The 26933-nt window shown below is 37.2% G+C and overlaps 2 long non-coding RNA genes across 3 annotated transcripts; both read left to right on the top strand.

The window, feature by feature from the left end:
• Positions 1 to 5380: 5380 nt before the first annotated feature.
• On the top strand, positions 5381 to 12759 carry LOC137637571 (uncharacterized). 2 transcript variants are annotated; one of them, XR_011043711.1, is made up of 6 exons: positions 5381 to 5811; positions 6412 to 6482; positions 6887 to 6989; positions 7749 to 7881; positions 11379 to 11514; positions 12161 to 12759. It is a non-coding gene; the product is annotated as an uncharacterized lncRNA (long non-coding RNA). The 2 variants fall into 2 exon arrangements; XR_011043710.1 differs by having other exon boundaries at positions 5383 to 5811; positions 6884 to 6989.
• An 8846-nt stretch (positions 12760 to 21605) lies between these two features.
• LOC137637570 (uncharacterized) lies at positions 21606 to 23287 on the top strand. Its single transcript, XR_011043709.1, has 2 exons — positions 21606 to 21878; positions 22923 to 23287. It is a non-coding gene; the product is annotated as an uncharacterized lncRNA (long non-coding RNA).
• The last annotated feature ends 3646 nt before the right edge of the window (positions 23288 to 26933 follow it).

Here is a 26933-nt window from a genome sequence, read left to right as displayed (position 1 = left end):
TCGCTCGATCCATATTAGGTTGGTGCTGGACAGCGGGGGAGTTGTGGGATGCTTGAATCGACAAGGATCAAGGTCACCACCTCTCAACCAGGTGATGTTGGCCATCTTCCGATTTGGGGGAAGAAGAAATGGTACCTGTCAGCAGTTCACCTTCAAGGAGTCCGCAATGTGACAGCGGACGCTCTATCCAGGTTCACACCGATAGAGTCGGAATGGTCCCTAGACGCAAGACCATTCTCCTTCATTCTGAGTCAAGTCCCAGAACTGCGGCTAGACCTCTTTGCGACGAAAGACAACAAGAAGTTGCCCCTGTATGTGTCCCCGTACGAGGACCCCTTGGCGGAAGCAGTGGACGCGATGTCCCTCGACTGGAACAGATGGTTCAGGATTTATCTGTTCCCTCCTTACAACCTTCTGTTGAGGGTCCTCAACAAACTGAGATCATTTAAGGGAGTAGCGGCAGTAGTGGCCCACAAGTGGCCGAACAGTGTGGGGTTCCCTCTGGCATTGGAACTACGATTGGAGTTTCGACCGCTACCAGATCCAGTTCTGACCCAGTGAGTCCAGAAGCAATTGTCTGCGCTTCATTACAGAAAACCCGGACCCAGCAGCTCATGATTTTCTTTCCTTAACAGGTGAGAAAGTGTTTCGGGATTTCGAAAGCCAGCATGGACTTCCTATTATTATTATTATTATTATTATTATTATTACTATCCAAGCTACAACCCTAATTGGAAAAGCAAGATGCTATAAGCCCAGGGGCTCCAATAGGGAAAAATAGCCCAGTGAGGAAAGGAAATAAGGAAATAAATAACTGAAGAGAACAAATTAACAATAAATCATTCTAAAAAAAGTAATGTCAAAAGAGATATATCATATATAAACTATTAACAACGTCAACAACAAAAATGTCATATATAAACTATAAAAAGACTCATGTCCGTCTGGTCAACAAAAAAGCATTTGCTCCAACTTTGAACTTTTGAAGTTCTACTGATTCAACAACCCGATTAGGAAGATCATTCCACAACTTGGTAACAGATGGAATAAAACTTCTAGAGTACTGCGTAGTATTGAGTCTTATGATGGAGAAGGCCTGGCTATTAGAATTAACTGCCTGCCTAGTATTACGAACAGGATAGAATTGTCCAGGGAGATCTGAATGTAAAGGATGGTCAGAGTTATGAAAAATCTTATGCAACATGCATAATGAACTAATTGATCGACGGTGCCAGAGATTAATATCTAGATCAGGAATAAGAAATTTAATAGACCGTAAGTTTCTGTCCAACAAATTAAGATGAGAATCAGCAGCTGAAGACCAGACAGGAGAACAATACTCAAAACAAGGTAGAATAAAAGAATTAAAACACTTCTTCAGAATAGATTGATCACCGAATATCTTAAAAGACTTTCTCAATAAGCCAATTTTTTGTGCAATTGAAGAAGACACAGACCTTTTATGTTTCTCAAAAGTAAATTTGCTGTCAAGAATCACGCCTAAAATTTTGAAAGAGTCATACAAATTTAAAGAAACATTATCAATACTGAGATCCAGATGTTGAGGAGCCACCGTCCTTGACCTACTTACAATCATACTTTGAGTTTTGTTAGGATTCAACTTCATACCCCATAATTTGCACCATGCACTAATTTTAGCTAAATCTCTATTAAGGGATTCACCAACCCCAGATCTACATTCAGGGGATGGAATTGATGCAAAGAGAGTAGCATCATCTGCATATGCAACAAGCTTATTTTCTAGGCCAAACCACATGTCATGTGTATATAGTATGAAAAGTAATGGGCCAAGAACACTACCCTGTGGAACACCGGATATCACATTCCTATAATCACTATGGTGCCCATCAACAACAACTCTTTGAGATCTACTACTTAAAAAATCAATAATAATGCTAAGAAACGACCCACCCACTCCCAACTGTTTCAGTTTGAAAACAAGGGCCTCATGATTAACACGGTCAAAGGCAGCACTAAAATCAAGGCCAATCATACGAACTTCCCGACCACAATCAAGGGATTTCTGTACTGCATTGGAGATTGTAAGAAGGGCATCACATGCTCCAAGGCCTTTCCGAAAACCAAATTGCAAACTAGGGAATAGATGATTACCTTCAGCAAACCTATTAAGACGTTTTGCCAGAAGACGTTCAAAAACTTTAGATAATATGGGAGTTATGGAAATTGGGCGGTAATCAGTGGGACTTGAGCTACCACAAACACATTTACATAGAGGAGTAACATTACCAATTCTCCAACAAGTGCTAAAAGCTCCTCTTCTTGCTAACTTGCGTAAAATAACAGATAACTTTGGAGCTAAGAAATCTGCTGTCTTTATAAAAAACAAAGGAAAAATACCATTAGGGTCTACACCTCCATAAGCATCAAGGTCCATCAACAGAGCTTTAATCTCACGAGATCGAAAAGCTCCACTAGTTAGTTTAGCCTCAGGAAAACAGGAATGAGGAAGTTCAAGTTTTTCATTACTCTGTTTACTGTCAAAAACATCAGCCAAAAGGGTTGCCTTTTCCTTTGGACAGTGAGTGACTGAGCCATCTGGTTTAAGTAAAGGAGGAACTGTTGCATCTACACCAAAGAGTGTAGATTTAAGGGTAGACCACCATTTATGTTCCTGAGTTGTACCAGAGAGGGTTTCTTTTATGATTAAATTGTACTCCTAGAGGATTATTTATTGCAAACCTTTTAAAAGGCAATATGAGTCATCTTGGAGAGAATGGGTAGCCCTTGTCAGACGAAGATTCCGCAGGAGATCACGACGGACTTCTGCTTATCTTTCTTCATCCATCTCCATGGTTATGGATCGGTAACTAACACGATTTTGACATGTAGGTCTGCTTTGACAAGACCCATTCTATATGCCTTCCAGGCCGACCTCGCTAACGAGATCTTTCATAAAAGTTCCGAAAGCCTGCGCTAGGCTCAGACCTTTAGCACCTCCAAAGCCCAATTCATGGTCTTTAGAAAAGTTCTTCATTTTGCTTCGCTGTTGAACAATAAGGAGTGTGCGTTAAAGGATTTGACCCATTAGTTATCCTCCTTTTTGCACTCGGGGCCAGGGTTAGTGAGATCATACCCCTCTCGAGAGAGGAAGGTCGTGTTCAGTTCCTGGATGGGTGAACTGAACCTATTTCCGGATCCTACGTTTCTCACCAAGAACGAGTTACCCACCATCAGGTGGGGTCCCTGAAGAATCTGCCCTCTGAAAGAAGATGCATCTCTATGTCCAGTAGAATGCCTAAAGGTCTATCTTCGTAGAACTTCAGACTTTAAGGGTGGCCATCTGGCCAGGGGAGAAACGTCAGGCTCAAAATTTATTACTGAAACAACTCAGGGCGAAAATCACATATCTTATTCGCAGAGCGGATCCTGACTGTTCACCCACAGGTCACGATCCGAGGAAAGTTGCTTCATCCTTAAACTTCTTTAGTTGTAGGGATTTTGGACATCTTCGTTCGTATACTGGCTGGAACTCTTCCAGAGTGTTCTTTCGTCACTATGCGAAGCAAGTGCAGCAACTAAGAGGTTCTGTGGTAGCAGTGGGTTGCGTCGTTAACCCTGCTGTTTAACTCTGCGAGGAACAGTAGCTTAATTGGGACAATTAATTCCAGGGTGAGTATGTAGTCACATGTTGTACTACAAACTATGTGAGGGTACTGGGTGACCCACGTTGACTGTTCCACTTTCAAAGGTGAACCCAGCATAAGTGCAAACATGCGTGCCGAGCGTTTCTAACGCTAATGTGACTGATTAGTAAAACAGACTTTTGACTTTGATACTTTGGTATCTTAAAAGTGGCTCCAATGTTTTTTCTTTCAGACAAACAAGTTTCTGTTTACTATCATACTTATGCTTAAAGTTTTAGTTATCCTCCTCTTATATATAGATATATATATATATATATATATATATATATATATATATATATATATATATATATATATATATATATATATATATATATGAGTGTGGTTAACCTGTTTGTTTATTGTCTGTCAATAAACTGGTTCTTGAGAACCTTGCGTCTCCTTCACCTGTGAGCATTCATTCTATGTATATTTACCCGGGGATAATTCTAATAGAATATTCCCTTATGCAAGCTAATATTGCATTGGTTTATGCTTTCCCTTAGCTGGAGGACTCCATCCCATAAAGGGATGGTGGCGGATTTACGAGTTTCCTCCTAAGCGGATATAAACCTTTGTCCAATACGTGTTTGAGCGGAGGACTGGTGGATATTTCATATTGACACAGTGATTCTTTTCGAACTTCGCTTTACCCAGTATGGGGTGAGACCACTATACTCGCTTGCCTGGGGTTCATACTTAGATATATGTACTCTTCGAGACTTTCCCAGAGTCTAGTAAGACTCTTCCCTGTTGGGGGCAGGAAGCTCTATCATGGTTTATGATTAGTTGAAAAGATGTATGACGGTAACATCTTAGGTCTCTAGGTCGCGTCGACTGGGGGAAATACTTCTGAGGAGTACGGCACATTTTGAGAATCCACAGATACAGTAATGCTCTGGTATACTTCCATCAGGACGACATGGCTTGAGCCCAAAAAACGGATTTTGAGCGAAGCGAAAAATCTATTTTTGGGTAAGATGGCCATGTCGTCCTGATGGACCCGCCCTTCCCTTTCAATGAAAGGGCCGTAGGACCCCTCCCTACATACAGTATCTGTAGCACCTCGTGTTTCGCTACAAGGAATGCAGATGGCGCCAGAATCGGCGCAGGGCACGCTTACGAAACGGGAGAAGAGAGGGCCTTGCGAACGGCTCTCCCCTTTTCTTTCTCGTTTTCGTTTTCTTGCCATTTGACCCCTACGAAGTGTTAACTCTGTTCGGGGTACAGATTGCCATGTGGCGTGTCAAGAATACGTCCTCTGATTTATACGATATCCCTGGCTCTTTTATTAGGGATATTCGCTCCAGGAGTTAGAATTCTGTGTACCTTAAGGTAAATTCTCTGGGAATATCGCCGTAGTTGTAATATACCCTAGGAAGCTACCTTAGAGGAACTTCCATCAGGACGACATGGCCATCTTACCCAAAAATAGATTTTTCGCTTCACTCAAAATCCGTTATATGAATATATGTATATATATATATATATATATATATATATATATATATATATATATATATATATATATAGCTATTTGCTGTTTTTTCTCCATAAGCTATAATGCTTCTATGCTTTAGGAAACCTGGTTGTAGTTATTGCATTCCCTAATTGCATCCCCAGCTAGCCCCAATGGCTTGTATAGTGCGCCGACTTCTTCAGCGGGCTAAGTCCGTTAAGTTGTATTCTGTTTGTCTTGCAATACTCGCCTTACACCAAGGAATCTGTACTTATGCTTATTTGTGTTTGGGAACCCTTTTGTGTCTCCAGGTTCCTTTGTCGATGTGATATGCTTCAAAGGAAGAAGAAATATCGCCTTCCTTAAACATATGTAATACTCCTTTTGTTGTTACTTTACGACATTCCTAATGACCAGTACTTATGGAAGTTCTGACCTTCCTTAGAAAGTCTCTGCTCTTCAATTTCGTGCAGGCTGAACCTCAACTGTCCAATATTCAAAACGCCACAATCCTGCAAGTACCTTTCCAAGCCAGGAAAAGCCGGTTTGTCAAGTTAAACGGTGTTTTGCTTCGAAGAACATGAAAATTACTGGACGACCTTCAGAACATCATCGTGGCACAGGGATAAAAGCTGTACTAAGTGTGGAATACTGATGAAACTCATAAGTTTGTGGACCTTTGTACCGGTATTTTAAATTCTTAGGTTTTTAAAATTTTTTATCTCTTTTCAACGATAAAATATAAAGGTAAGATACTGTGCTTATCAGTACTGTGTAGTCTTTATTTGATTAAGTCGTTGCAGTGTACTAGAGAATGTACTCCTAACGTAAGTGTTAATCAGCATAAGTACTGTCTTGCTGAGTAAAATCATAACTTGAATAATACACTACTCAAGCTTTATTTAATTTTATGTTATTGTACTTTACGTAACATATATTGTATATCAATATATATTGTTTTTATTGCTAGGCAAGTTTCTTTGTAAGAAGATGCTGTAGAAGACCTGTATTGCCCAGGAAGAATGCCGTGCTCCTAGTTTCAATTCAGCAAAGGTTGGTTGATTGATTGATTGATTGATTGATTGATTGATTACGAGTTATCTGGTACCCTAACGGTTTACACTGTTTTCAGTTTCTTTAAATTATGTAAATGCATGTAATGTACAATAATTATTTACGATTTTTGTGACTCATTGAAAAAAAATATTTAGTGTAATTCACATCATGAAATTTTATATATAAATGAAACTCCATTTTAACAACTGTGGCTTTTTCTGTCTTTCCCAGGTGTACGTTGATTTTGTGCAGAAACGCTGCATGAAACCTTATTAACCCTTTTACCCCCAAAGGACGTACTGGTAAGTTTCACAAAAGCCATCCCTTAACCCCCATGGACGTACTGGTACGTCCTTGCAAAAAAAATGCCATAAAAATTTTTTTTTCATGTTTTTGATAATTTTTTTAGAAAATTCGAGCATTTTCCAAGAGAATGAGACCAACCTGACCTCTCTATGACAAAAATTAAGGCTGTTAGAGCAATTTACAAAAAAGATATACTGCAAAATGTGCTGGGAAAAAAATAACCCCCTGTGGGTTAAGGGTTGGAAGTTTCCAAATAGCCTGGGGGTTAAAGGGTTAAATATTTCATTTATAAGTTGGCAAAGCCCCGTGCACTTCAGGGCCGTAACATGAATTTGTTTACTCGATGCATAACAAAAAGGCGTGAGTTGCAAATGAGGTCTTCCTCAATTGTTTTCAGTAGTGCTGTTTGCCAAAGGTTGAGCTCTACTTGCAGAATAAAGGATTTGAATTAAAGTTCCTGTTGACCCTTGACAAAGCTCCTAAAACATCCATCCTCCATCAAGGTATCAAATACTAATGTGCAAGTGGTTTTTCTTTCTTCCAACTTAGTTTATTGTTACAGTATATAATCAAAACATCCATCCTCCATCAAGGTATCAAATACTAATGTGCAAGTGGGTTGTTTTCCTCCAACTTAGTTTATTGTTACAGTATATAATCAAAACATCCATCCTCCATCAAGGTATCAAATACTAATATGCAAGTGGGTTTTCTTTCCTCCAACTTAGTTTATTGTTACAGTATATAATCAAAACATCCATCCTCCATTAAGGTATCAAATACTAATGTACAAGTGGGTTTTCTTTCCTCCAACTTAGTTTATTGTTACAGTATATAATCAAAACATCCATCCTCCATCAAGGTATCAAATACTAATGTGCAAGTGGGTTTTCTTTCCTCCAACTTAGTTTATTGTTACAGTATATAATCAAAACATCCATCCTCCATCAAGGTATCAAATACTAATGTGCAAATGGGTTTTCTTTCCTCCAACTTAGTTTATTGTTACAGTATATAATCAAAACATCCATCCTCCATTAAGGTATCAAATACTAATGTACAAGTGGGTTTTCTTTCCTCCAACTTAGTTTATTGTTACAGTATATAATCAAAACATCCATCCTCCATCAAGGTATCAAATCCTAATGTGCAAGTTATCTTTCCTCCAACTTAGTTTATTGTTACAGTATATAATGTAGTATATTACAATTTTTATATCCTGTACTAATCCATTTTAATTTATTTTTTTTTCGTTTTTACAGTTGGGATGACTTGTCCGTTTAGACATGTCATGCCTTGTTGTTTTGAACCTCCATTGCTCATTTCATCTCTCGTCCAATTGTAACTTAACTTCAATCACCACAAGAACTGTGCCTTTTTGTGGAATATTTTCCAGTAAGTGATGTCATGTTATTTAAACTTTCTTTAAGTAAATATTGTTTACTGTACAGTATATGCTGTACAAAAATAGAACGTATAAATAGTATGGCACGTGCTGTACATGAACAGTATATACTGTACTGTAATTAAGTAACCCACTTGTTATACTAAGTACTAACGAAGCTGTGTTTCATTCACAAGTGTTTGTACATATTGTTGTCGAGTACTTGTATGGTACTCTACTGTATATAATGCTGTACATATTGTATTATTTGTGGTTATTACGCTACCCAGTCAATGCCTCAAGAGTTTCATCATGCTTCACAGGATGTTACTGTGTAGAACTTCATACATAAATGGATAGTGGTGTTGTGCCGTTATATTTCTTTTAAATTTTTGTGGTAGAGTTAATCTTGTTACTGTATTTTATTGTGGTAGGATAGATATTCTTACAAATACAATATTACTTGAATTGCAGTACTATACTGTATACTGAATAGCATACTTTACAGTAGATACAGGCTAGTTTTATGTAGAGTTGATATAGTGCAATTCGACTTGCCAAAAACTGTGATCACTTATGAATCGAGCCATACTGTAGTGATAGTACTGCACATATTGTACATTATCAGCAAGTATTGTTAGACAGGAACAGCAGTGTTTTGTTGTTACAATATTTAAGTATGTGTGTGGCGATGACTTACGTTATGTGTCATCTTACCATATACAGGACGCACATACGTACAGTACGCTTGTGTACAGTTATTGAAGCTTGTTCACACTTAAATGCAAGACTTATACTGTGATAGATGTGGTAATATATGTTCAATGTAGTTTTACATTTATCCTCCCATGTAAGTTGTGTTTCTCTGCTTGCATTTACCAGCTTATTATGTTGCTATTTGTGTGTCTTCATGCATATTAATGCTTGTGGATGTCCCTGTGTTGTCTGGCCCTTACTTTGATGTATTTGTTTGTTATTGTGCATGTAAAGTAGTAGGCTACGTGTTGTAATAGTGGCTGTTTCTATTGTTTCAGGAGGTGACTCCAGTTTTTGTGTGCAATAAAACCTATAACCTATGACAGGTTTTTTATTTTCACAACAATTTATTGCACACAACATAAAAATTTGAGAGGCCATGGAACGGTTCCTACGTCCAGAACGCTTCGAGGCTGACCCGGATTCTGCCACCGCTGCTAAGGAGTGGACGCACTGGCTAAGGACATTCAACAACTTCTACCAAGCAGTACAGAAGACATCTCCCAGTGCAGACAAACTAATCCTACTCACCAACTACGTTGCTCCTCGAGTGTACGACTACATAGCAGACTGTGACACTTATGTTAAGGCTGAGAAAGCACTGACATCACTGTATGTAAAACCTAGAAATGAGGTCCTGCCTCTTTCACACTCCACGAGATTCCCATTGTCTTTTGAAGCTTCTCTGACTTTTGAGAAATTGAAGAATGAAATTGCGAAGTCCGTGGTGCAAGCCATTGATCCTACATCCCCTTTCACAGTCGAAACAGATGCCTCAGACCATGCCATTGCCGCTACTCTCACTCAGAATGGACGTCCTGTAGCGTTCTTCTCTCGCACTCTCTGACAGTGAACAAAGGCATTCTTCAGTAGAGAAAGAAGCTTATGCCATAGTTGAGGCCCTCAGAAAGTGGAAGCATTACCTAATTGGTCATCACTTTAAGCTGATTACTGACCAGCGAAGTGTAACATTCATGTTCGACACAAGATCTTCAAGCAAAATCAAGAACGACAAGATAGCCAGGTGGCGCATTGAACTGTCATGCTACCACTACGATATAGTGTATCGTCCAGGTACGGAAAATATTCCTGCAGATGCTCTCTCGCGTGTCTGTGGTGCTGTAGCTACAGACAAACTCAAACAACTGCATGAAAGTCTCTGTCATCCTGGAGTGTCAAGGATGGTGCATTTCATCCGAGTTCGGAACCTGGCTTATTCTGTTGAGGATGTAAAGAAGGTTACTGCTTCTTGTCCAATCTGCTCTACTGTCAAACCTCAGTTCTATAAGCCTGTTGATGGCCATCTGGTGAAAGCTACTCAGCCATACGAGAGATTGAACTTGGATTTTAAGGGGCCCCTTCCGTCACAGTCGAAAAACAGATACTTGCTCACAGTCATTGACGAATTCTCACGGTTCCCTTTTGCGTTCCCTTGTTCAGACATGACTGCTGGTGCTATCATCGGGTGTTTGGTACAACTGTTTGCACTATTCGGAATGCCAGCATACATACACTCAGACAGGGGAGCCTCTTTCATGTCAGAAGAACTCTAGAGATTCTTACTAGAGAAAGGAGTGGCTACCAGTCGCACTACGCTCTACAACCCAAGGGGCAATGGCCAGGTGGAGAGGTACAATGGAATCATATGGAAAACCATTCAGTTAGCTCTCAGAACAAGGAATCTTGATGTCTCGAAATGGGAAGTTGTCCTCCCAGATGCACTTCACTCTATCCGTTCCCTGCTATGTACGTCAACTAATTGTACACCACACGAGCATTTCCTAAAGCATCCTCGGAAGTCCACGTCAGGTCGTACGTTGCCTACCTGGCTCATCACCAAAGGTCCCGCTCTATTAAGACGACAAGTACGGCACAGCAAGAATGACCCTCTAGTAGATGAAGTAGAAATAGTAGAAGCTAATCCTAAATATGCTCATGTCAAGTTTCCTGATGGTAGAGAGTCCACTGTGTCTTTGAGGCATCTAGCACCTTTAAGTGGTGATGGTAGTAGCTGCGTGGAGGCCCCCAGATCTTCACTGCCGCAATCTCTAGAGTCTCTAGGTATATCAGAGTCTGAGGTGCGCCGTCCAGATGCTAGAGCAAGCTCGGAACCTGCTCTTCAAGAAGTCACTCATGACGTTACATCCGGGAAAAGTGCTGTTCAAGAGCTTCCTGCTGCGTCTGGTCAAGGCACTACACCTGTACCACTCCGGAGGTCCGAAAGGACCCGGCGGGCTCCTAAGTATTTTGATGATTATGCTGCTTGAATTTCATAGGTGGGGAGAATGTGGTAATATATGTTCAATGTAGTTTTACATTTATGCTCCCATGTACGTTGTGTTTCTCTGCTTGCAGTTACCAGCTTATTTTGTTGCTATTTGTGTGTCTTCATGCATATTATTGCTTGTGGATGTCCCTGTGTTGTCTGGCCCTTACTTTGATGTATTTGTTTGTTATTGTGCATGTAAAATAGTACGTGTTGTAATAGTGGCTGTTTCTATTGTTTCAGGAGGTGACTCCAGTTTTTGTGTGCAATAAAACCTATAACCTATGACAGGTTTTTTATTTTCACAACAATGGAAATTTACTAAAAATATGTGATAAATTTCTTGCCTAGGTAAGATTTTAGTAATACACAAAAATGAATAATGGAAATTTAAAGTTTATTTTCTATGTAATGTCATTTGATAAGGGAAATACTCATTTTAAAATCTTAAAAATTTGAGAGAATACTACAAAATTACTAATACAGTTTCTTTGTGACACCATCGGGTATATTTACCCTGCACCAAGAGAGAGTTCAGATGACCCCCGGGTGAATACAGGTGATGCCTCTTTGAAGTACTAAGTGCCAACAGTTATAGCTTGAAACGAATGTACAACACAAGGTCATTATTTAATCTTTTCTATCTATTGAGATGATGAATGGATCTATTTTCAAAGCTAGGAATATAATTTTATTTCAAAGTAAGGATTTGCTAGTGGGAAGTAACTGCAGTTCTGGCTGGGGCAAATGGAAGGTAGCTGACTGGATAGTAAATAGCCTATGGTAAACATCTTCCTAGGGTGAACATCTACTGAATGAAGTCCTGTGCTCAGAAACTCAAAATCTTATTCTGATTGATAGAATATTTCTAAGATACTGCAAAATACATCTGCTCTGGGCTAATAATTTTTGCCAATGTTTTTTACAATTGCAATAGATTTTTAGACTTTCCAGAAAAAGCCAGAAACTTGTCTGGTAACTATTCGTGATTAGATTGACTATATGCACAAAATGTGGTAGAAAGATGATTTAGTAAAAAAAAGAAAAAAAAAGCCACCAAGTGAAAGCCTTTGTTAATTTTGTTATTGATGCCAAATAACCTCCATGAATGTCATAAGGACAAACTTTAAAACTACCTACCTTAGCTCCTACTAAAATAGTTTCTTGACATTGAATTTATTTCTAAATGACCATTTTGATATTTGTTTTACTAATGCATGTAGTAATTTAGTTGAGTACCTATTGACGATTTTATTTTTTTTTTTCAGAGTGGATGGCCATCTGGTAATACGAATCTGTTGTATCAGCATAATTTACAAGGATTAATGCTCTCTATGTAATACACCTGGTCATTAAATTTTTCAAAGAAAATATTGATAAAGAGGAAAGTTGATATCCAACGTTAATCTATTTTCAGGCCGAGAGAAGATATCAGGAGCAATAACCAATTTCTAAGAAATTAAAGCTATATTAGTAAGAAGTTTTTCTGGGAAAGCAGATTATTTTAAAGATCTTGAAGTTTCGTTTTTAATGGTTGAGAGAGGGTTTTAAAGTAATATAAACAATTTTGATAGTATTTTTGGAAGCCAATTCAAAATTAACTAAGTTTTGGATATTTTACATTTCCATGTTTCCTGTAATGGCAGTATAACCTGTATCTTTCAAATGAGTGATTGCAAATGAGCACAGTAGATGAACAAAACATAGTAATTATGATACTTTCCATGTGTGGTTGGTCTTGCTTGCATTGAACTCATGTGGGAGCCATTCCTTAGTATGTGTATCTTTAAATTGATATTCGTCTAATACACAGACCATAGCACAACTGAACCTAACTTTTCCTTGATGTCACAAATGCTCGATGTTCATGTAGCCATAGATGTACAACTTTAAATGTATATAATTATTTTAATTGACCCTAGAGCTAAAATTAAATCCGACATTGAAGGCTAACTCTCTAATTTAAAAAGAATGCTAGTGACTTGGTCTTTAGAATTATAGTCTTATCAAAACATAAGTCTATAGCTTTGATATCCTTGTACTCTGCATTACATGCTTTCGAGTTGATAATGGTTATTGGAACTACTTGGATATTGAATAATTTGGAAAAGTGGCCAAGGTTTGACCATAAAAGGCTGTTGGTAATGTAGGGTAAAAGTTGAGATATATCAAAGTTGGGCAACTTTCATGTTTGAAGTGCAATTTATATGCAATATTTAATTCCATCTAAACATGTATTTGAACTAGATAATCTATGATATATATTTGTTCTTACATAAAATGCATACCATCCTCTTTTAAATAGGGAGACTTGTTGTGCCTTGCTCCTGACGGGGTCTGTAAACCGTACTCTTTCTGTGCCTTTGCCCTGGTTACTGCTGTGTTGCTGGCTTTTGTGAGTGTGCCATCTCTCTCCCCTAGTCCCTCCCCCCCATAATAGTGTTTCCTAATAATGTGGTTCTTGGAGTAGCAAATGTGATCTCTCCCCTCAGGGGATCAATGCCATCTTTGTCGGTCATACCTTGATTCCTCTGCTTACAGAGTGCCGGTTTATAAAGCCCTGGCACCAGTTGGTGTCAAGGCTGTCTACTGGGGGAAGTTGGCCGCCTTCTGCAATTAGTGTTGTAGACAGGATACTTATCCGTTCTGAGTCTCTGCAGTCGACTGCTGATTTCCTCATCTGTGTCAATTGCTGGTCATCTGGGAAAACCAATCTGTTATTTCGACACGATTAAGAAGTAATAATGCTTTTACGGTATTGCAATTGCTCATTATATTTTTAAGAGGAAATATTTATAAGGAGGGAAGTCAATATTCCTTCATTAATCTATTTTTAAGTTGAGAGAAGAGATTTCAGCAACAAAAACTATTTAAGAAATTATTTATTTATTAATTTTAATCTATTTTTCTGGAAAACTCAATTAATTTCAGGATTTTAAGCCATGTTCAAATAGTATAACCATATCCTTAGTATTTTTGAAAGTCAATTTAAAATCAACCAAGTTATCAATATTATACTTTTCAAAGTTTCCAGCAATGGCAGCATACCCCACATATTTCTAATGAAAAATTCTGAATGAGCACAGTGTATGAACAGAACAAATTAATTGTATGGTGCTTTTCTCGTATGGTTAAGCTTGCTCTCATTGAACTCTTATGGTACCCATTCTTCAGTATGTGAATCTTTAAAAACTGATATTCATCTAATTCACATATCATGGTGACTTAAACATTTTCTTAATCTAGCACAACTAAGCCTAACTTTTCTTTGAAATAAGCAATTCTCTATATTCATGTAGCCTTGGAGATAAAATCTGTTGGTAATGGAGTTTAAACTTAAGATTTTTCCAAGTTGCCCAACATTTTTGTTTGTCCAATTTCTCTGCCATATTTGATTTAAAGAGTCTAAACATGTATTTAAACTAATTATTCTGTGGTACATGTAAAATATATTTGTTCCTACTCAGAACATCATCCTTTGAATAGGGAGACGCAGTGTCAACCCTTGTGCCTTCTGGCTCGGGGCCTCGTAATATCTGATCTTTCTGTGCTTGTGACCCTGGTTGTTGCTGTGTCACAGGCTTCTGTGAATGTGCCTTCCCTCGCTCCCATTCCCTCTCACATATGACAGTGTTCCCTAATACTGTGGCTCTTGTTAGAATAACCAATGTGATCCTTAACCCTTAGGGGATCGCCCTCATTGTTGTTGGTCTGCCAGACCTCGATTACTCTGCTTGCTGTGTGCTGGTGGGAAAAGTCCTGGCACCAGTTGTTGATGAGGCAGATCCTCTCTAGCTTTGTACCAGGAGGAGTAGGCCACCATCTGCAATTAGTGATGTGGATAGGATGCTTATCAGGTTAGATCCTCCATAGTTGATTGCCGATTTCCTCGTCTATTTCATTGGGAAAAGTTACTCTCTGTCTCTGCGGAAAAAGGTTATCTATGGTCTTGAGCCTGGTTTTCAGTCTGGTGAGCTTAGACCTTTTCTTTTCGTGAGAGTTTTCTATGCTCTCGAGTTACTTCGCACAGTCTTGTTCTACCGGAGAACCTATATCCTTATGAGCCCTCAAGGAAGGTTCCAGATGGGGATCAGACTGTTTTTTTTAAAGCCTTGGCCTCTGTAAGGGAGTATGCTAGCTGCATGGTAATTCGTATCTCGTGAGTCATTTAGAATGATTGAAGAGTGTCTCCTTTACTTATGCCCCAGAGTTTGTAACCACGACCCAAAACCCAGTATTCCGCAACTTCTGGTTTGAGTCAGTTAACATCAGTACCTGAGGTTACTACGGTGTCACCTGAGAAGAACAATGCTTTAGACTGGAGGACCAGAGACAGTCATCAAGCACCAATACAGTTAAGATGAAGGCATCCAAGAAAAGGTTTTCATTGTGGCTTTTTGAGACAATTTTACATGCCTATCCTGCACCCAAAGAATCAAGAGGTATCGGTTAAACTCCAGTTTCATCTTTCTATAGGGATATTTGTTGGAAGAATTGCAAGATGTTTCACAATGCATCTGCTCTGTGCTAATTATTCTCGCTGATGTAATTCGCTATTACAAGAGATTTTCATACTTTTGGTAAAGGCCAGAAACTTGTTTGGTAACTAATTTTCAATAGATTGGTTGCACATACAGATTGTGGTAATAAGAGATGAATTAGTAAATAAGAAACTGCTAACCAAATGAAAGCCTATTTAAATCTAGTTTGTAATGCCAAATAACCTGTGAATGTCATGAGAACATATTATAATACTATCATTCATGGCTACTACTGAAGTAGTCACTGCCATTAATTTTTTTTTAAATAACCATTTTGATGTTTTTTACTATTACATGAAATGATTAAGTTTTTGAATACCTATTGACAATTTTCTATTTCTTTCAGAGTGGATGAGTATCCGGGGATATGAATCTGTTGTATCATTAATGCCTTGTATGTAATACACCTGGTCATTAATTTTTTCAAGGAAAATTTTGAAAAAGAGATAAGCAATATCTGTACGTTAATATATTTTTAGGTCGAGAGAAAATTTACACATTACCTTTTTGAACGTTTACTGATATTCAAGAAATTATTTTCTTATTAGTAATTATTTTTTTTTCCTTGAACCAAATCATTTTCATGACCTTAAGCTATGTTCGTTTGTAAGTCATGTTGAACATGTATTTTTCAAATTGTAGTAACAATAAAAGTTTTATTTTTGGAAGCCTAATTAATAGTAACAGTAGTATTTTTGGAAGCTTAATTAACAATGACAGTAGTATTTATGGAAGCCTAATTAAAAATATCAGTAGTATTTTTGGAAACCTAAATAATAATAACAGTAGTATTTTTGGAAGCCTAATTAACAATAACAGTAGTATTTTTGGAAGCCTAATTAACAATGACAGTAGTATTTATGGAAGCCTAATTAACAATAACAGTAGTATTTTTGGAAACCTAAATAATATCAGTAGTATTTTTGGAAGCCTAATTAACAATAACAGTAGTTTTTTTTTGGAAGCCTAATTAACAATGACAGTAGTATTTATGGAAGCCTAATTAACAATAACAGTAGTATTTTTGGAAACCTAAATAATAATAACAGTAGTATTTTTGGAAGCCTAATTAACAATAGCAGTAGTATTTTTGGAAGCCTAATTAACAATAGCAGTAGTATTTTTGGAAGCCTAATTAACAATAACAGTAGTATTTTTGGAAGCCTAATTAACAATAACAGTAGTATTTTTGGAAGCCTAATTAACAATAACAGTAGTATTTTTGGAAGCCTAATTAACAATAACAGTAGTATTTTTGGAAGCCTAATTAACAATAACAGTATTTTTGGAAGCCTAATTAACAATAACAGTAGTATTTTTGGAAGCCTATTCAAAATTGACCATGTTATGGATAGTCTGTTTCCATGATTCCTTTAATACCATATCTTTTAAATGAGTTATGCTAAGTGAGCAACGTAGATGAGCAGAATGGAGGGTAATTATATGATATTTTGTGTGTATTGCTGATCCTGTGCTTATTGAACTCATTTTGGGAACTTCTTTAGCATGTAAATTTTTTTCGGTTAATATTTATATATTACTCAGACCACGCTGTCTAAACATATTTTTAAACCAAAACAACTGAACTCTATATTTACACAAACTTGGAGATACAAGTTAAAATTTCCTGGAGGTTCCCGGTTCTGGTGCGAGGGCTCATGTCATGAGTATTTTGGGCAGTGACCATGGCTTGGGTTTCCTTCGTTACTCAGGTAGCTAGGAGGACAGGATTGGACGGGCCAACTTTTCTTTCGAGCACATCACTAATGAAACCAGTATAGAAAGTTGTGGTGGTACCCCCAGTATCTGTGAATCAGTTGTCACCTCTGGTAAGTCGCCACCCCACACCCCCAGGACTGTTAAGGCTCGTAGAGTGACTGCCCCAATCCACACAGGGAAGAGTATGTGCCATTTCTTCTATCTCTGCTGTGATCAGTACCAGGGATTATTCCTCCAATGTTGTAGGCCTCCCTCGGCTATTTTCAGCTCGTGTTTATGTTCCTGGTTTTGTCCACGGGGCAGAGCAATTGTTCTGGTGGGGGTGTGGAGAAGTGAATTTCCAGAGCTGCCTGTTCCAGCCCGCATTGAAAACATCTATTTAAAGGACTTAAGTTTGTATAGCCAAGAAAAATACGCAGTATTTGAAAAAAATTGTGACTTTTAAAGACTTGTTATTTTAGCTAGGAAAAGTACAACTAAAATTGTTTTATATTTAGACGCTAATCATAATAATAAACTAATTAAATAAGTTTTAGGCCTTTGAATTATCATTGAAATGAAGTATTTCTGTCAATATTTCCTAACTGATTTTGTACAATACTAAAATTATGCTGTTTTTGTTCATCAGAATTAACACTGATCCTCTTAGTGAGGCTTCTAAATTTTCCTGAAAATAAGTATGAGGGTAAAAACTGCTTTTATTGTTTATTCAAGCTTACTGTAGAGTATTTTTCATTTAATCTTAGGTTTATCTTTTGTGTGATTGGTATCTAGACTACAACTTCATCCTTTGCTGGATAAAAGAAGTAATCTTTTAATATTGTGTGTTGTAAGTAGGAATGATTGCTTTTAATCTCTATTTTCTTATGAAAATTTGTAATATATTCCCAATTGTAATACGATAGGTTGCAAGGGCCTAATTTACGATGTAGTTTTACCAGATATAAGTTTCGTTTATTTTCCCAAATTATGTTTTCTAATTAGTTTTTCCAGTTTATTTTTTCTGGTTAGCATTCCCAAATTTGAGTTATTCTTCTTCCCAAATTTGAGTTATTCTTCTTCCTAAATTTGAGTTAGTCTTCTTCACAAATTAAGTTTCCTAGTTAGTATTCTTCCCAAATTAAGTTTCCTAGTTAGTATTCTTCCCAAAATAATTTTCTAGTTGGAAATCTTCCCAAATTAAGTTTCCTAGTTAATATTCTACCAAAATTAGGTTTCCTGGTTAGTATTCTTTCCAAATTAGGTTTCCTAGTTAATATTCTACCCAAATTAGGTTTCCTGGTTAGTATTCTTCCAAAATTAGGTTTCCTAGTTAGTATTCTTCCCAAATTAGGTTTCTAGTTGGAAATCTTCCCAAATTAAGTTTCCTAGTTAATATTCTTCCCAAATTAGGTTTCCTGTTTAGTATTCTTCCCAAATTAGGTTTCCTAGTTAGTATTCTTCCCAAATTAGGTTTCTAGTTGGAAATCTTCCCAAATTAAGTTTCCTAGTTAATATTTTTCCCAAATTAGGTTTCCTGTTAGTATTCTTCCCAAATTAGGTTTCCTGGTTAGTATTCTTCCCAAATTAGGTTTCCTGGTTAGTATTCTTCCCAAATTAGGTTTCCTGGTTAGTATTCTTCCCAAATTAGGTTTCCTAGTTAGTATTCTTCCCTAATTAGGTTTCCTGGTTAGTATTCTTCCCAAATTAGGTTTCTAGTTGGAAATCTTCCCAAATTAAGTTTCCTAGTTAATATTCTTCCCAAATTAGGTTTCCTGGTTAGTATTCTTCCCAAATTAGGTTTCCTGGTTAGTATTCTTCCCAAATTAGGTTCCCTGGTTAGTATTCTTCCCAAATTAAGTTTCCTGGTTAGTATTCTTCCCAAATTAGGTTTCCTGGTAAGTATTCTTCCCAAATTAGGTTTCCTGGTATGTATTCTTCCCAAATTAGGTTTCCTGGTATGTATTCTTCCCAAATTAGGTTTCCTGGTTAATATTCTTCCCAAATTAGGGTTCCTAGTTAGAATTCTTCCCAAATTAGGTTTCCTAGTTAGATTTCTTCCCAAATTAGGTTTCTTAGTAGTTCTTCCCACATTAGGTTTTTAGTTAGTATTCTTCCCAAATTAGGTTTTCTAGTTAGTATTCTTCCCAAATTAGGTTTTCTAGTTAGTATTCTTCCCAAATTAGGTTTTCTAGTTAGTATTTCTCCCAAATTTTTTTTAGTTCATTTTCCAAAATTTAGTATTTGACTTAATTTTCCAAAATTAAATATATTTGTTTTCCCAAATTGTTTTCTAGTTAGAATTCTTCACAAATTAGGTATTACAGTAGAATTAGTTTGCCCTAATTAGGTCTTTAGTGTATTTTCCAATTTTCACCCGACTTGTCTGATATTATAAATGGCTTAACATCTCCTGGGCATCACATATATTTAATTTTTATGCATTTCCTTTACTACAAAGAAATGCTAGCTTGGCACCTCCCACTTTTTCTAATTGGTTAGTTTTTAAATTTTTTTTCATGCTATTTGTTATATACCTGATGATTGTGTTCTTAACTTTTTTCTTATTTTGCCCATAGCTACCATTTGATTATTCTATATACTTCCTACCTTATAAATGGCTCCTATGTAATTATAAAGTTATGTAGTTATTCCCTTAATGTTTTTTCTTTGTTGTTTGTATCACGTTATACTCTTGTACCAGTTTTATATTTGATAGCTGTAATGTGGTTATAAACTTTAACCATTTTATAGATTACTTATATGTGATAACATATTAATTATTTTATCAATAGCTGGTATGTGGATGCATAGCTTCTCATTTCAGTTTCTCATTTATTCCAAGATTATATAAGAAAAGGGTAAAAAGTAAAAAAAAATATATTTTACAATGATCTTATATTTTTCAGGGAAATTATCATGAAAAATTGAGAGGAAGAAAGATACCAGGAACTTGGGCGTTCTTTCCATAAAGAATCTATCGTAATTGTTTATAAATTCCAGGTCAATGCGAATTTCTACAAAACGGATTTTAAACAATTCATGGATTCTTTTTTATATTTAGGTACTTTATATATTGTGGTAGAGGAGGGAAGGTGCTTAAAATTTAATGAGTAGTCCTTTGCTCATGGCACTACACATTTTCTTCTTTAATTATATATTTATCTTTGCTTTTTTTTCAATTTCCAACATAAATTTTGATGTTTTGGAATTTTCTCTGCAGGGTCTCGGATGTCCTTTATTTATGCTGTTTATAAATCTTTAAGTATTTTTGCTCTTTTAATACATTTTGTATTTATCAGTATTTCTCCGGCTCAAATCTTATAAAGTTCTCGAGCATAATTATAAAGGATACTGAAATTATACAAAAGCACCTTTCTAGCATAAATATCAATAATGATGAGGATAATGTGATATAAAGAACAATTTTACTAACCATATATTAGTGCTTAAAAAACATACCTATTTAAAATACAGTCTTGCCAGTTGGAGAATAAGAGTTACTTTTAAACCTTCGTTGAATATTTTTACCAGGAGACATAGCTGGTGTGAAAGTTTTTCATTACTAATGATCAATGTCTATCTTCGATACCACTGACGTCCTACGTGTGTCTGACCTTTGCCGAATGTGTGAAGATGAAGTTTATTCTGGAGTTTGGGAGTTAACTGAAGTAAGATCAATTTGGTGAGCAGGATGAAAAAAAAATACCTTAACTACGAAATGTCAACTCGCTTTGATCAGTGTGTGAATGAGGGAGGTTTGAAGAAGTTTTAATATAAGTTCAGGGACTTTTGATTATTTCTGGACTGTACATACAATATACAGAGATTGCTTATTCAGAGCCACTTGAAAGAAAGTAGAATTTATTACAGGAAAATTAATTCTATATTTATTGTCTTGTTCAATTCTAAATTTGTATGATAGTCAAAATAAATTTAACCATCAATAAATTAAAAAACCATTATATGATAGTCAAAATAAATTTAACCATCAATAAATTAAAAAACCATTATATCATTTGTTACAGATAAGGATCGATAGAAGCGATATCTTATAATTTCGCAGTTGATTGATCTTTGAGTAGTCTGAAGATTAAGTAAAATTTGGTATGGAACAAAGTCCTTAATTTTTTTTTGTGATTTTTTTTCTATGATATATATTTGGAATTGTGACTTTGATCAAATATTTGAAATTGTAAATAAAAATGTTTTAACTTGTGAGCTATTGAGTCCCATTTTCATTAGTTTTTTTTTATTATAATATAGAATTGTAAAAGAATAATTTTTTGTATTCTTAATTTTGCTGCTGCTAACTAATGATATATATATAATAGAGGGGGAATTACTTATAAAATAAAGAAAACAATATTTATTTACTTGTTCTGAATAATCAAATACTGTTCCGTCATCATCATATGCGTTACGGAAAGTTTTCTAATTGGAAAAAAAAAATCATCAAGTTTCTTAAGATATAATGGTTTTTCTTAAAAGACCTTGGGTTACTTACAAATGTATTATTACCCAACATAAAATACTTACCTATTCTATCATTTTTCCAGTTAATGTTTCCTGTCGGTAAAGCATAAGGAGTCCTACTCGGCAAGGAATTTCATTCTTCCTGGAACAACATTCTTCCAGACTACCAGTTAAAAGTTTTGCTGGTTGCCTGAATTCTTCAGAGCAGTATTACCTGAAGGTTTTTTATTTATCTACAAGGTTTATTCGGTCAGCAATGAATTGAGCCACGGTAAGAATAACAGAAATTTCTTTCCAGTCTAGTATCCCCGTATTTTTTATAAGAAGGGGAGAGAGATTTTTTAACTGCGTACAATATATAATCACAGGACTTTAAACTTCTTGCATAGTTTTTCCAACAGTATACTTTTAAATGAGACAAGTCCTTAAAAAGTTACTATAACCACAGGGGAAAAAACTATTATTCCCTGGGTAAAATAAGCGAATATGTAAAAAAACTTTTACAGACATCCTGTGTTTAGTATTCATAATATAAAAATGTTCTTGATATTTAATTTTAGTTACAGAATTATTCTCTCATTTTGGTTATTTTTTTCTTTCTCTGATTTTTATAAATTTATGAATGCATGTTTTTTATACAAAAGTTTATTTAGAATTATTCTCTCATTTTGGTTATTTTTTTTCTTTCTCTGATTTTTATAAATTTATGAATGCATGTTTTTTATACAAAAGTTTATTTAGAGAAATTATTCTAAGTTAATTTCAGAATTCATAAATTTTTATTTTCTTAAATAACTTTTTTTCAAATGGTTTCACAAATCTGTTTTTTTAGACAATATCATTAATTATATATCATTTATCATATGTGAATATTCATTATTATTCAAAATTTTATTTTCTATACAAGCCCATTAACTCCACAATGGATATTTCAAGTAGTGTGAAACAAACTTGCAATATGGTGATATAGAAAGTCTTTACCAAATGAGCAAAGTCTTTAATAATTCAAAATGATAATGATTACAGTGTCTTATACTATTTTACAGTAGCTAAATATATGTTAAAAATAAATTTAATGATTACAGTGTCTTATACTATTTTACAGTAGCTAAATATATGTTAAAAATAAATTTTGATACATATTTACAAAGGAAACTGATTTGAAGTAAAACTGAATATTTTTTAAATTTTTAAACCCTCTCACATTTATGTTGAAATTGTACCCAATTTCAGATATTGATTTCATATATAGTTTGTTGGCAGGGCGAGGAGCTCTGTTGGTAGATTAAATTATGCATATTTTAACATTTGATAGCATGGAAACAAGGAACCTTTTCAGCAGTTAGAGTATGAGAGCAGCATTGTCTTTAAAAGCTGGATCTTTAAAGTAGCAGTAACATCTACTGAAGAACTTGAAAGTATCGACAAAAACTTTTGAAAAGCTTGAAAATAGCAACAGCAACTTTAGAGCTTGAAAATACCTTGCATTGCTTGGAAATAGTGACATCACTTTAACAAAGAAGCAGCATTAAGAACCCGCATCGGTTGAAATTAACAGTAGTATCGTGTAGCAAGCATTGCGGAAAAAGTAGCAGCACAAAGTAGCAGCAACATTGCTTGAAAGTATCTGCATGAAGTAGCATCAACATTGCTTGAAAGTAGCAGTATAAAGTAGCAGCAGCATTGCTTGAAAGATACTGCATCAAGTTTGTGCAGCATTGCGTGGAAGTAGCAGCAACATTGTTTGAAATTTAGTAGCACCAAGTAGCAGCAGCATTGCTTGAAAGTAGAAATATTAGTAGCAGCAATGTTGCTTGAAAGTAGCACCATCAAGTAGCAACAGCAATGATTGAAGTAGCAGTATCAAGTTGGAGCAGCATTACTTGAGAGTAGCAGCATCATTTGAAAGTAGCATTGCTTGAAATCTCAACCAGCATCATGAAGGAGCAGCATTGCTGTAAAGTAGCAATCAAGTAGCAACAGCAGTTCTTTGAAAGTAACATAAAATAGCAGCAGCATTGCTTGAAAATAGCATCAAGTAGCAGCAGCATAATGTAGCAGTAGCTGCATCGCTTAAAAGCAGCATAAAGTAGCAGCAGCATCGGTTGAGAATACCAACATGGAATAGCAGCATCACTTGAAAGTAGCACCATTAAGTAGCAACAGCATTGCTTGAAAGTACCACTATCAAGAAGCAGCAGCACTGCTCGAAAGTAGCACCATAAAGTACCAAAAGCAGCATTGCTTGAAAGTACCACTATCAAGAAGCAGCAGCATTGCTCGAAAGTAGCACCATGAAGTAGCACCAGCATTGGTCAAAAGTAGCACCATCAAGTAGCAGCAGCACCGCTCGAAAGTAGCACCACCAAGTAGCAGCAGCAGCATCACTTAAGAGTAGAACCATAAAGTAGCAGCAACATCGCTTGAAAATAGAAGCATCAAGTAGCAGTAGCAACATTGCTTGAAAATAGCAGCAGCATAATGCAGCAATAGCAGCTTCACTTGAAAGTAGCATAAAGAAGCAGTAGCATCGCTTGAAAATAGCATAAAGTAGCAATAGCAGCATCACTTGAAAGTAGCACCATCAAGTAGCAGCAGCATCGCTTGAAAATAGCAGCATCAATAGAAGTAGCAGCATCGCCTGAAAGTAGCAGCAGCATTTGCTCGAAAAAAGGGCAGCAAGTAGCAGCAGCAGCATCGCCTGAAAGTAGCACCATCAAGTAGCAGCAGTAACCTTGAAAATAGCAGAATCAAGTAGCATTAGAATGCATCGCTTGACAGTAGCACCATTGAGTAACAGCAGCATCACTTGAAAATAGCAGCATCAAGTAGCAGCTGCATCAAACAGCGAAAGCAGCATTGCTTGAAAGTACCACTAAATAAGCAGCAGCATCGCTCGAAAGTAGCACAGTCAAGTAGCAGCAACATCGCTTGAAAATAGAAGCATCAAGTAGTAGCAGCATCAAGTACCAGTAGCAACATGGCTTGAAAATAGCAGCAGCATAATGCAGCAGTAGCACCTTTGCTTGAAAGTAGCATAAAGAAGCAGTAGCATTGCTTGAAAATAGCAGCACCAAGTAGCAATAGCAGCATCGCTTGAAAGTAGCATAATCAAGTAGGAGCAGCATCATTTAAAAAGAAAGATCAAGTAGCAATGGCAGCATCAAGTAGCAGTAACACCATCACTTGAAAGTAGCATAAAGTAATAGCAACATCGCTTGAAGGTAACAAAGTAGCAGCATCATCGCTTGAAAATAGCAGCAACAAGTAGCAGCAACTTCAAGTAGCAGCAGCATCAAGTAGTGGCTTGAAAGTAGCACCAGCAAGTAGCAGCTGCATCACTTAAAATAGCAGCATCAAGTAGCAGCCGCATCAAATAGCGAAAGCAGCACTGCTCTAAAGTAGCACCATAGAGTACCAAAGGCAGTATTGCTTGAAAGTACCACTGTCAAGAAGCAGCAACATCGCTCCAAAGTAGCACCATCAAGTAGCAGCAGCAGCATCGCTCCAAAGTAGCACCATCAAGCAGCAGCAGCAGCATCGCTCCAAAGTAGCACCATCAAGCAGCAGCATCGCTCCAAAGTAGCACCATCAAGCAGCAGCAGCAGCATCGCTCCAAAGCAGCACCATCAAGCAGCAGCAGCAGCATCGCTCCAAAGTAGCACCATCAAGCAGCAGCAGCAGCAGCATCGCTCAAAAGTAGCACCATCAAGCAGCAGCAGCAGCATCGCTCAAAAGTAGCACCATCAAGCAGCAGCAGCAGCATCGCTCAAAAGTAGCACCATCAAGCAGCAGCAGCAGCATCGCTCAAAAGTAGCACCATCAAGCAGCAGCAGCAGCATCGCTTAAAAGTAGCACCATCAAGCAGCAGCAGCAGCATCGCTCAAAAGTAGCACCATCAAGCAGCAGCATCGCTCAAAAGTAGCACCATCAAGTAGCAGCAGCAGCATCGCTCAAAAGCAGCACCATCAAGTAGCAGCAGCATTGCATGAAAGTAGCACCATCAAGTAGCAGCAGAATCACTCGAAAGTAGCACCAGCATTGCTCAAAAGTAGCACCATCAAGTAGCGCCAGCATCACTTGAAAGTAGCACCAGCATCACTCAAAAGTAGCACCAGCATCGCTCTCAAGTATCAGCAGCATCACTCGAAAGTAGCAATATCAAGTAGCACCAGCATCGCTCGAAAGTAGCACCAGCATTGCTCGAAAGTAGCACCAGCATTGCTCAAGAGTAGCACCATCAAGTAGCAGCAGCATCGCTTGAAATTAACACCATCAAGTAGCAGCAGCATCGCTTGAAAATAGCACCATTAAGTTAGCAGCAGCATCTCTCGGAAGTAGCACCATCGAGTAGCAGCAGCATAACTCGAAAGTAGCACCATCAAGTAGCACCTGCATTGTTTGAAAGTAGCACCATCAAGTAGCACCTGCATTGCTTGAAAGTAGCACCATCAAGTAGCAGCAGCATTGCTCGAAAGTAGCACCATCAAGTAGCAGCAGCATCGCTCGAAAGTGCCTCGCTCGAAAGTAGCACCAGCATCTCTCTAAAGTAGCACCATCAAGTAGCATTAACATCGCTCGAAAGTAGCAGTATCGCACGAAAGTAGCACCAGCATCGCTCGAAAGTAGCACGATCAAGTAGCAGCAGCATCGCTCGAAAGTAGCACTATCAAGTAGCAGCAGCATCGCTCGAAAGTAGCACCTGCATTGCTCGAAAGTAGCAGCAAAGCTCGAAAGTAGTACCAGCATAGCTCGAAAGTAGCACAATCAAGTAGCAGCAGCATCGATCGAAAGTAGCAGCATCGCTTGAAAGTAGCACCATCAAGTAGCAGCAGCATCGCTCGAAAGTAGCACCATCAAGTAGCAGCTGAATTGCTCGAAAGTAGCACCAGCATCGCTCGAAAGTAGCACCATCAAGTAGCACCAGCATCGCTCGAAACTAGCACCGTCAAGTAGCAGCAGCATCGCTCGGAAGTAGCACAGTCAAGTAGCAGCAGCATCGCTCGGAAGTAGCACCGTCAAGTAGCAGCAGCATTGCACGCAAGTAGCACCATCAAGTAGCGGCTGCATCGCTCAAAAGTAGCACCAGCATCGATCGCAAGTAGCACCAGTAGCACCAGCATTGCTCGAAAGTTGCACCATCAAGTACCAGCAGCATCACTCAAAAGTAGCACCATCAAGTAGCAGCAGCATCGCTCGAAATTAGCACCATCAAGTAGCAGCAGCATCGCTGTAAAGTAGCACCATCAAGTAGCAGCAGCATCGCTCAAAATTAGCACCATCAAGTAGCAGCAGCATCGCTCAAAAGTAGTACCATCAAGTAGCA

The sequence above is a fragment of the Palaemon carinicauda genome, unplaced genomic scaffold (genome assembly GCF_036898095.1).
Source record: "Palaemon carinicauda isolate YSFRI2023 unplaced genomic scaffold, ASM3689809v2 scaffold86, whole genome shotgun sequence".
Classification (NCBI taxonomy): Eukaryota; Metazoa; Arthropoda; class Malacostraca; order Decapoda; family Palaemonidae; genus Palaemon; species Palaemon carinicauda.
This window is presented reverse-complemented; position numbering and strand designations above follow the sequence as displayed.